General features: G+C 36.6%; 1 protein-coding gene across 10 annotated transcripts in view; it reads left to right on the top strand.

The window, feature by feature from the left end:
* Positions 1 to 12340, top strand: part of LOC127646979 (forkhead box protein P1-B-like) — a 247987-nt gene that overhangs the window by 98960 nt on the left and 136687 nt on the right. Inside the window, exon 1 of one of the 10 annotated variants that reach the window (XM_052131004.1) lies at positions 2575 to 2646. The exons of the other annotated variants lie outside the window; for them this stretch is intronic. The gene's annotated coding sequence lies outside the window, so the exon portion shown is untranslated. Of the gene's footprint in view, positions 1 to 2574; positions 2647 to 12340 lie in introns of those variants that run through there. 10 annotated transcript variants of the gene reach the window in all.

A 12340-nucleotide genomic window follows, 5' to 3' on the forward strand; every position in this document is an offset into this window, starting at 1 on the left:
CATTCCTTGACTGCTCGGTCCCTCACAGGTCCATTGTTTGTTTGTTTTCGTTTTGTTTGTTTTTTACATTTTGATGCAGGCTTATACTCATCGGACGTTTTCTTTTCTTTAATCAAGCAATGCAAGTACATTGCATGGTTGAACTCATTTGGTAGAACAAAAGTGAAATTATTTGCACAATGATGAACTTATTCAAGTAAGCCACACACTTAGTCTTAGCGTTTCTTCCTTAAAATACAAAATAAACCACACAATTGTCAGATTAAGTTAATAAATCATCATGAAGTTGAAGCATTCAATGAAATTAAAGCATATACTTTATCCTTGATGACTCATGAATCTTGGTGTTTATTGTTCTCTATTTGACATTCACTGAATTCACTTCATGGTCAATATCATTTTGGCAGTGCCTCACTGCAGTATTTATTTGAGGAAGCAAAATCCCCTTTTAGGGATGAAGCACCTGGGCCTGGCTGCTTAATGGAAAAGCTTTAACATTAAGTAAATAAACAGCTTGCATTTGAAAGGTGTGTGTGTGTGTGTCTGTGTATGAGAGAGAGAAAGAGAGGGAGAGTATTTGAGCTGTGGATTGAAAAAAAATAGTTTTATTGTGGCTTTAAAACTCTTTAAAAAAAACAGGTCCGATTTGAACTCCTATATTAGAAACTTTAATGTATTGAATTTGATCAAAGAATTGTAACAATTGCACTTATATGTGCAGTAATGTAGTGTACTAAAAATTAAACAGTTACATTAATATGAAAGTTGAATGTGTATTTACTAGTTAGAGTTTCCTTTGCTGTAGACTGGAAGCAAAATCAGCTTTTCAAACAAATAAAGCAAACGGGCGCAATGAAAGCAGATATATTTACTGTGTGTTTTGGGTCAAAGACTGAGATCTTTAGTTGTTATTCATAAACACAGTCCTCCCAAGCTTGGGGGAGGAAAAAAGAGAGGAAAAAAAGATAAAGTAGCAAAGAGCTTAAGTCCAGGACTGAAAACAGGAATGACAAACGCCATTAGCTGAAAAATTTCCATCTCATTGCAACTATGTTATTGTTTACTTTAGCATACACGCCCTAATATGGCTTCATCTCTGTTAAAACGGTGCAGAAGGAAAGCCTGGGGCCCAGCCCAGCATAGCGGCTTTTAAACTGCCACTTAGACAATAAAAAACAAGCGGCACAGGCCAGTTAAAGGCCTTGCCTATTACTTTTACAATATTGTACTGTACCTATGACTCACTGCATGACTGCTAGTGATATTTAGCTAGGGGTGTAGATTTGGCTTGAACATGGAGGGGAGGCTTTACAGTGTGAAGAATTTACATGTTTCCATTTATCATGTTGTACATTTGGGGGGGTTGTACTTACTTGTTTTGATTACTGGGGGAGGTGATATCTGGTAAGGATACAACATGCCTACAAGCCCTCAGTTCAGCACCCCTCAGCCTATTGCAGTTGTTGTTGCCATCCTGTACCTGTCCCACAGGTGTGATATTCAGATGTACCAATCCTGTGCAGGTGTTGTTGCTCATGGTCTGCCACTGCGAGGACGATCAGCTGTCCTTCCTGTCTCCCTGTAGTGCTGTTTTAGGCTTCTCACAGTACGGATATTGCAATTTATTGCCCTGACCACATCTGCAGTCTACATGCCTCCATGCAGCATGCCTAAGGCACGTTCACGCAGATGAGCAGGGACCCTGGGCATCTTTCTTTTGGTGTTTTTCAGAGTCAGTAGAAAGGTCCTAAGTTTTTATAACTGGCCTTAATTGCTTACAGTCTGTAAGCTGTTAGTGTCTTAATGTCCGTTCCACAGGTGCATGTTCAGTAATTATTTTTGGTTAATTGAACAAACATGGAAACCCTTTACAGATCTGTGAAGTTATTTAGATTTTTACAAAATTATCTTTAAATGCAGTGTCCTGATATATGGATGTTTCTTATTTTTGCTGAGTTTATATATGCATTTATGTATGTATGTATAGTATGTATGTATATGTATATATATATATATATATATATATATATATGTATATATGTATATATATGTATATATGTATGTATATGTATATGTGTATATATATATGTATGTATAGATGTATATATGTGTCTTATTGTTTATTCTATATATACCTTATTTTCTATCCAATTTTTATTCTTATTCTATTTTTTGTTTCTGTATTGTAATGTTGTGCACTGGAAGCTCCTGTCACCAAGACAAATTCCTTGTATGTGTAAGCAAACCTGCCAATAAATCTTATTCCAATTCTGATATTCCATCTTCGCTCAATCTTTACTTTTCAAGACCTCCTGAAACATTTTACTTTGTTTTTTTACTGTTTAATTCGGCTTTTCTTCTACCACTCTTCTCTTATATTGCTCTCATTCTATTTGTGTTTGTGTATCTCTCACTGACTCTCTCTTTTGGTTGTTCACTCTTTTGTTTGTTGTGGTTGCCTGTTCACTGGTTGCCTGTGTTTGTCTTGTTTAGGTATATATCAGTAGGGGATAAGGTTGGGTGTGTTTCAGTACAGTTTAGTGCAGTCACAGGTTGTGTTCCTCCTCTCTTCGCTGCACCCTCATACACTCTAGAGTTCCAACTGCTAAACAACCAATCAAGCTCTTTTATTCTCTTCTCTGATTGGTGAGTATTTTTTGGAGTGTCATTCTCCTTGGGTGTAAAACTATTTTGTCAGTTTAACTCTGGTTTTCTGTACATGTAGCTTATTAGTAAAAGTAGCCTTTATAGGTATGATGGAAATCTTTAATGTCAAGGATATTACTTTTTACATTTTCTTTTACAGTTTATTTATTTTTTTGCTAATAATGTGTTTTAATGGCTGTGTTATTTAAAAGGGGCCTTTAAAGGGTAGAGGTTGTTTCGCCCTTTTCCTTGTAGGTTAAGGATGTGGCTGGCCTCACTTCAATCCTAAAATCCTCATGCTTATGATATTTACACCATGTTATCTGCAGCTGTAGATGAATGGCATTATGGGACATCGAAGAATGTTGAAGGTCAGTCAGACTAACCTTAGATCTGACTCAGATACATGTTTTAATAAAGGCTACACCTTATCTCTGTCTATATTGTCATAACATGGCTTTAAATGACATTTCTGGGATTTTCTTGCATTATACTTTCTTTTTATATTGCATTTTTTAAGTAATCAGGTTTATATATGACATTTGATTTTAGTTTCTAAAAGTGTTTTTGTTTACTTTGTTATCATTCATGCACAGTATTTTTATGTACTATTTTAAAATGATCCTCTTTCTCTAACATGTTTCACACACTAAAATATTTGTAATTCACTATTGTCTACTGACACTAAAGCAGTGAGCATGTTTTGTTGTCAGGCTGGAATAAATGGCTTAAGGTCTGCTTATGAGTAATACCGAATGAATGGGGTTACATAGAGGGGGTTTTGGTCTTTTTTCCAAATGCTGTCTGGCTCAATCCAGTCTAATAAGTGCACGATAGATAAGCTATTGTCACCTCACGGAATGGAGGCAGATAGAACATAAGTAATCCGTATTGATTTTGACATTACAATGTTGTAAGTGATAACTACGTTAACAGGCGCTATAAAACCAAAGCTCTAATTAGCCCATATTTCATACCAACCATTAGGTAGGCTTTTTAATTCAATGATGATACCAAGTAATCAATTTTCTCTGCATTTTGTGTTTTAGAAAAAAAAAACAGTTTCAAAAAGAGCTTTAGTATCTTGCAGGCAAAAGGGAGCAGCATTGTTTTTAACCTTCTCTTAATGAACTTTGTGAGGCAGTTGTTTACCGACTTCAAGGTCGAATTCATAGAATGGCTGCACGTAAACATGTTTACATTCAGACATCTGAAATGTGTACAGGCTTTTAGAGGCCTTACAGGTTTACTACTTTTTTTGTTTTTGTTTTTCTTGTTTTGTATAGTGTAAGCACCTCCTGTACGCATGAGCATATTGCGTTCTGAGTGGCCAGGCGCGCATGCACCTGCAAAATAGTTTCACAACCCCATAATGATGCGTTTGCTCACAATAAGTGTCTGTTTATAATCACAGAACACAATGATGAAAAGATAAGAAATGAAAGAGGCAATGAAAGCAAAAAAGAGAAGAATGGTTGAGCAGCAATGGTATTAAATATGAATTAATGGAATGTAGCACAGACACGGCTGTAGCAACGGGGGGGCGGGGGGATTTAATAAAATGTATGTCGCTGGCTAGTAGGCACGTAGGTACATTTGGACTTAGTATCCTTTAATTAGAAGTGAGATATTAGCATTTCATAGGGATTTACACAGGGAAGATGCTACCACAGACAGGAGCGCTTTCATTTCGTGCTGTTCTGCATGTAATGAGCGATGTCATTAGTTGATGGAGAGGATTCTGCCCCGACTCTACCTTGAAAGGCACGTCATTTACATACTTCTTAGGAATACGGTCAATAATGGATTTCACAATGAATAAAATAAAATAGCAGTTCTTTAAAATTTGAAGAGTCTGTTGCCACTAATGTGCACGGGCCCGATTCGTTTGTTGGTGTGGTATGGCTAAATCAATCAAGACAAAATCCTGAGGGGAGGTGGGGTATGAGGAAAGGGGCGAGGAGAGATTGACTTATGTCTGAGAGTTAAGACCTGAGATTTTGCTCTGGGAACAGAGAAGTGCATCATAAATTCAGTATGAGATCAATAATGTGGCGACATGGAAGTGTTGAAGCTGTGGATCAAAGAAAGGGAACGTATGACACAAACTCTGGCATTTGCTCTCACACAGGCATGTTTGTGTGACAAAAGTGTGTGTGTGTGTGTTTGTGTGTCTGAACCATGGGCATCACTTTGTGTTAAAAAATTGTGTGTGTTGTGTTTATGTTAAAAAAATAAAGGCAACACTTTTCAATAAGTTTGTATTCATTAAAACGGGATGTTTATATATATATATGTGTGTGTGTGTGTGTGTGTGTGTGTGTGTGTGTGTGTGTGTGTGTGTGATATATATATATATATATATATATGTCTTGTTTATTCTATATATACCTTATTTTCTAACAAATTTTTATTGTTATTCTATTTTCATTAAAATGAGTTAACTAAATTTGTTAACATGTACTTTTATGTTCTTTTGACATATTGAAATGTGGGAGCAATCGTTCTTAATTTTGATAAATAGAAGTGTAACAATGTTATACTGACATATTTGATTTGATAACTTGTATATACTTGGATCAAAGCTTTAAGATGAGTTGTGGCTTGATGGACTTCAGTTAAGCTTTTTACTTTTGATCCGAGAGGTCCCAGGTTCGATTCTCAAATGTTTTTTGTTTTTGTGTATTTTTTATTATAAACTAAAATTAGAACAGTACTTTACTAAGTACATCTTTGCTACCACGCTGCTTTTTTATAAAGGGGTGGGGCAAAATCTGTCATGGCAAATAGTGGGAGGGATATGTCCTTACCATCCCCAACTTGAAGGACTTTATACTTAATAAAGAACTTAATAGTTCACCAAAACTTAAAATTATGTCATCATTTATAATCACAAAGAGATTTTATGCCTTGGAATATAATGTGTGTGTTGCATGGACTACATTTATGATACTTTTGTGTATTTTTTTAAGCTTCAAAGTGAATCACTATGCACTACCATTGTATTGACAAGATATACTAGGATTTTCATAAAAATGTCACCTTTTGTGTTTTTTAAAAGAAATTCTGGAATAAATCCAGAATTACTCCGATGCAAATGATGTCGTGAGGACTGCTAGCTAATTTGAATTGGGTTAATGGCTTTTGTTCCTGGTGCAGTGGCATGCAATAGATGGCAATGGTTAAATGTTAATATTCATGATAATTCTGTTGGAAATTTGGTGTTTTCCTTCCCCTTTCAAATGTAAGTTTATAAGCCTGTTAGATGTCATCCCTCCCCCATCTCTCTCTCACTTTCTTTTTTTCTTTCTCTCCTTTGCCTCTTTTTTTCCTCTCTCTCTCTATCACACACACACACACACTCTCCCACTCATCGGATCAGTCATGAAGTGATTTGTATTTTATTGATGAGCTCCGAAGTGGCAAGTGTGTGAAATAGTACCTTTGATCAGAGCGACTCTAGGAAATGGAACTGGAGTGTGTGAGCTCCACAAGGTAAGTAACCACCTACCCCAACAAAAACAGCCACTAGCAAGCCCCTCCCTCATCACAAGGGCTTTCATTTGGAAAAACGAGTGGGATCCTGGTTTCTCCCCTTCCCCGCCCCTCAAAAACACATATTTGTTTTGTCTGTTTTCATTCCGACTTTTACACGAGTGTCGATTACAGCATTTCATTAACGAAAATTGGGTATTTGTTTTAAACTTTAACCAATCACTTTGATATGCTAATTACGCTGTAATTTAATTTGAGTCCCATAATGATGATGCCATTATTATGGACATAAATGATGCAGTTAAGCAGAGAGTAATCTCATTTGCATACTGTTCATGCCAGTAAATTAAGGCCTTTCCTGCTTGGCTTCAACTTTAATTTTCCACTTCTTTTCACACAGCCTCTCTCCCGGCCCTCCATCTAATAACAGGCCTTTGCTTGTTTGATGTGACGAGCCGCTGTTACGCTCTGAATCTAGTCACAATATGTAATACATAAAGGGGGCTCGTTAGCACACTGAGCTTGCTGCTAAGATGCTGTCATTAATAAGAAGAGGTGGCTTTTTATTTTGCAGATTCTTGCTCTTGCAACCTGTTTTTTTTTCTTCATATTATTTCTATATACCCTCTTTGTAAGCTTAAAAAAAGACAAGGAATAGAACATAAAAAAAAAAATTATGCAAAGGATGGCATTAGCCATTCCACGGCAGGCGCTATTGTTTTGATCATTGAGATGACTGATTGGTTTAAAAGGCGATTTTTGTGCTGGTGCATGATTCATGGTAACAGGACAAGAAAGGTGTTTATTTAATCCATTTTTTACCCTATCATAATTATGCCGACGGCTCCTTAATGCACTCGCAGTAAATTTTACGATGTCGTCGTCTTCATTCCTGTAATTGTTTTTCTTGCATTGTTTCTTTTGTTTGTTTATTTATATGTGGTTTGGAATAACTTGTAGACTTTAAAAATTAGAAACATTGTCTAAATGGCACATCAAAAGTATAATGGCTATTTTATTTTGTCGCACAGAATGGATACATTTTTCTGTCAAGACATATATATAATTAATTAATTAATAAAAACAAAACACTTTTTGTCTTAAAGCATCTTGTACGCATGCACTTCCATTCTGTAATTTAAGAAAGATTGCCCGAAAGTCTCTCTCTCTCTCTCTCTCTCTGCTCTCTCTCTCTCTCTCTCTCTCTCTCTCTCTCTGTGTAGGGTGGAGGGGATATTTTATGGACGTAATGCTGACAATACAATTGCCCTTCAGCGCAAATGCTTTTCCATTTTGTACCATAAAGAATATTATTTTCCTGCCAGACAATTTTCTCCGTTAGTCCCTAATTGGCTCCATAAATCTGGTGGCATGGAGGGTGAGGAATGTTTCGGTGTCGCAGAGTGTAATCCTCACCCTTATTTACCAATTCATTAAGATTCATTGATGCAGGATAGGTTGAGAGGAAATGACAGCATAAATCAGGGTTCCAACATAATGACCCTAATCAGCTGGGAATTGCAGAAAATAGCACGATGCGTTAGTGGCCACTGTACATTGTCATTGCACTTGCTTTATGGGTGGGACATATCTCGCTGACATGGACTGTATTTAACACAAAAAAAGTTGTTATAAAGCTGATTCCATTAAAGTGCACGTCAGATTCATGCAAGGTCATTTGCTGTTTACCCCAGCATGCCCTTTACCTTTGGTTTAACTGCTTAATGGAAGACATGGAACTCAATCCATTCTTTTTAACCCATTCTTTGTATTAGTAAGTGTCTATATCCATATCAACTAACTGTTTGAAGTTTGAAGCTTTTAGCGTAATGACACACCTGCAGTTATTCTATAGGAAGAGGTGTATGACACCAGTATGACAGAAGGGAACCCATACAGTATGTCCACTCATTTTGGAACAACACTTTGTAGTAAACATTCAGAAAGGTATTTCATTTTTGTGCACAGCTCTACAATTTGGAACCTCACAGCTGTGCAAAATCTCGATATTGGCTAAGTGTGCAGGACGGAAACTATACCAAACGATGTTGTGGTTGGTGTCTGTGGTAAAGAATCTTGGCTGTATATAACATGTGATTCCTGAATGTAGCAAAGTAGTCTTATGGGGTTCCCCTACGGCTTTTGCTATTGTTCACATGACGCAAGCATTGACGGCAAATGTTGTTGTGCAGAAATTAGGTTTTGTGCATGCAGGTCTCAAAATTGCTGAGATCTACAGCATGTTTACACCTGATAAACGCATGTTACATGCCTCACAAAGCTTGTTGGAAATCAACAAGCGCACAGTAGTTAAAGCCAACCCCACCAGCATCTCGAAGGACTTTTTTTCGGATCCTTATTTCGGACATTTTTAATAATGTACAGATTTAGCTGTTTCGGAAGGAAATTGGTACATTAATTCACCAAAGCAGCATTCAACTGATCACAAATTATATTCAGGACATTACTGGTGTAAAACACAGCACCATCACTATTTGAAAAAATAGCCCCATTTGGAAATGGCCCCATTTCCAGCAGCCATCCCTTCAACACCTTATCCTTGAGCAATCATGCTAAATTTCTAATTTGGTGCTAGAAAATGACTTGCCATTATATCAAACACAGTTGAAAGCTATTTGGCTCATTAAATAAAGCTTAACATTGTCTTTGTGTTTGTTTTTGAGTTGCCACAGTATGCAGTAGACTGGCATGTCTTAAGGTCAATATTAGGTAAAAAATGGCTAAAAATAAACAGCTTTCTCTAGAAACTCATCATTCAATCATTGTTTTGAGGAATGAAGGTTATACGATGCTTGAAATTGCCAAAAAGCGGAAGATTTCATTCAAAGGACAACTAGCTCTAACAAGGATAGAAAGAGATGCGGAAGGTCCAGATACAACTAAACAAGAGGATAAGTATATCAGAGACTCTATTTTGAGAAATGGACAGGCCTTAGGGGTGCAGGCCTTATGGCAAGAATTGCAAAGAAAAAGCCACTTTTGAAACAGAAAATCAAAAAGCAAAGGTTAGAGTGGACAAAGAAACAGATATTGTACAAGAGATAAATAATAAGGAAAAGAGTGTTATGGATCTTAAACCCACTGAGCATTTGTGAGATCAGCTAGACTGTAAGGTGTGTGAGAAGTGCCCGACAAGACACATCTATGACAAGTGCTGCAGGAAGTGTGGGGTGAAATGTCACCTGAGTATCTGGACAAACTGACAGCTAGATTGTCAAGGATCTTCAAATCTTTAATTGCTGCACATGGAGGAGTTTTTGATGAGAACACTTTGAAGTAGTTTAAGAAGTTATGAAAAAAAAAAAGTCACATTATTAATGTCCTGACTATACATTGTGATACACAGTTAAATGCCACTTTGGTGAATAAAAGTACCAATCTTTCCATTAGAGCAAAATCTGTACATTATTCCAAACATTTGGCCACCTCTGTGTGTGTGTGTGTGTGTGTGTGTGTGTGTGTGTGTGTGTGTGTGTGTGTGTTTACACTATATACAGTACTGTTCAAAAATTTTAGGCACATTAGATGTTTCACAAAAACATTTGTCTTAAGATGGATATTTTGTATCTTCTGCTTTTGTGTGTTAAAAATATAAATTGTAATATATTTTATTTAATTCCAAACATTCCTTTTGCGAATAGAAGTAGAACAAGGAGTCCTGCAACAGATGGTATGGCATCCACAGAGCCCAAATCTCAACATAATTTAGTCAGTTTGGGATTACATGAAGCATTGCAGAACTTCCCATATGAATTTAAGGGAGATTGCCTTGAATGCTGCGGTTTTTGGCAAAATATTCTTATAAATTGTATTGTCACTACTCTTACATGGGCTGGAATAAAGAGTGACATTTTAAAGCATATTTGCTTGAAGTTTTGTCAGATAATTTGTTAAATTACACTGCAATTTGATTGGAAACTTTGGAGACTGAGAATCAGAATTGAAGCAAATGATTATCACAGTCACTTGAAAAGCGGAATTTGAAGGCGATTACAAAGCTGATAACATTAGTGTGTGAACAGAACTTCTCATAAAGTCTCATAACACTTTCGATGTGAAACTGTAAACTCTTTATTTACTATAGCCTTTACTAATGTTGCCTACGTCAAGTGCTTTGTTGTCGGAAAGAACAGGAAACATGGAGGACTTCTTTTCTCTGGATTTCTTGCTGACGATAATGACAAATATATGCTATTTTATTGGTTTTGGAATGTAAAATATACATCAAATGGATGCTGGTATATGTAAATGTATATGACTGAAACAGCACTAAAAAAGCAACTAAGTGCTAAACCGTATAATTTTCTGTAGAAACAGTAATCTTCTCCGCCATGTTAAAAGTTAACATCTCCCAACTCGGAAACTCAATTTCTGAGTTTCACAGCCTTTATTACGACTTAAGGGGTCATTCATGTGCAACTTCCTAATAGAAAACACGTATTTTACGATAATCCCGATGAACGTGAGGGCAGCGTAAGAACTTTTTTGATTTTATTTCTTTTATTTATATATATATATATGTATGTATATATGTGTATAATAAATATGTATATGTATAATTTTTTTATAATATATATATATATATTAAATTAGAAGCTATCACAAATAATGTGAACATAGGATGAATTTGCATTATCTTGTGATCTCCAAGCCCTGTAGGGACTAAAATGACAAATGCCATTCCTTCTCATTTTATTCATTTTGTCTGGTAATGAGCACCACACCTTTTCAACGCTTCCAATGAGAAGTACTTCTGTTGAGCAATAAGACATTTAACTTAACATATCGAACACTACCCAACCATTCAATATCAAGATGCCCAAACACACAGGACAGAGGCCAATAAAGCAATATAGTCTATAACAAACTTCCTTTTGTGTTTTACTCGGACTCTGCTTTGACAAATAATTTTTTAATTGCTTGAATTGTTTGAGCACTTTGGTATTTATATTTACCATTATTTCTTTAGCAAGCACTTATTACTATGATGCTAGAGGCTGCTCGGCCTGCAAATCAAGCATTGGTTGTCCAAGAAAACCCTCTGCTTTAGTTATGTTGTTGCTTTTGCCATTAATGACAATTGACACCATGGCACTGCAACTGGGTAATTTACCCCCAAGATAATGTTTCTTATAATACAAGCCCTCTCATGGTTTGGACTGGAAATAATAATTGGACAAAGTTTGCTGAGGCTAAACTCCCCGTCTCACAAATATGCAGTTGCTACATTTCCTCTACGCAAAAGTCCACATTCTCCCCACCCATGGGAGTGTACCTTGCATGAATTTAGAGTAACAATAATTAAAAATATATGACACATTTTTAAATAATATTAAAACAATATGCACTTTGGCCAGTCCCAGAGGAGTCGGGAGATTGAATGCCTTGTTTTCCTTTCCTTGTGTTTTCGCAGATATTTGACAGTTCTAAATTGTCCGTTGTGCTGTGGGGCTTTTTGAGTGAAGTCCTCCGTACCTACAGCCCGAGGCCTCACATGAACACGGCAAGACCCGGTTCACAGTTACTGACTCTTTGCTTTCGCACTGGTGTGCTTATCATCCCAAGCTGTCTTGGAATAAATCCTTCAATGTCACTTGAAGGAGAGTCACTGAGGAATTTGCCATAAACCACTCCTGACTGTAGTTCCACATCCCAAAATTGCCCTTTCTATCCTGGTAGCAGCTGCATTAAAACTCATTACACATTTTCTTATTTACATTGGTCTCTATTGGCTGTTTCACTAAAAATACCGTGGCCTGCCTTACTTTTGGGAGTTCTGTCATTTTATTGGCACAGCAGGACTTTATCGCTGCTGTGACTTTGTCGTACTGTGATTTTATTCAGAGGAGGCAAACTGTTTTGTGTACCTTTGGAAATTATACATCTATTTAGCCTCTCCACTGGAGTTGTCGTTCAGTTTTCTGTTTCCTGATTGTTCATTTCTCGTTCATTTCTCAAGCTTGTAGTGTGATAATGAGTTCAAATTTATTTGAATCATTGTGCGCAACATTTCAGAAATTCAGGCCCTGGCTTGCGGTGATGGTCTGATGATATGTTTCAATCAGGATTTCACGCATGAGGATCTTATTATGTTCCTCTCAATGTGTAATAAATGTGTGTTTAGGACCCTGTATCACTCATTTTTGTACCTTTTCAGAAAGGGGGTAAATCGATTTTG

This window comes from Xyrauchen texanus, chromosome 7 (genome assembly GCF_025860055.1).
Source record: "Xyrauchen texanus isolate HMW12.3.18 chromosome 7, RBS_HiC_50CHRs, whole genome shotgun sequence".
Lineage (NCBI taxonomy): Eukaryota > Metazoa > Chordata > Actinopteri > Cypriniformes > Catostomidae > Xyrauchen > Xyrauchen texanus.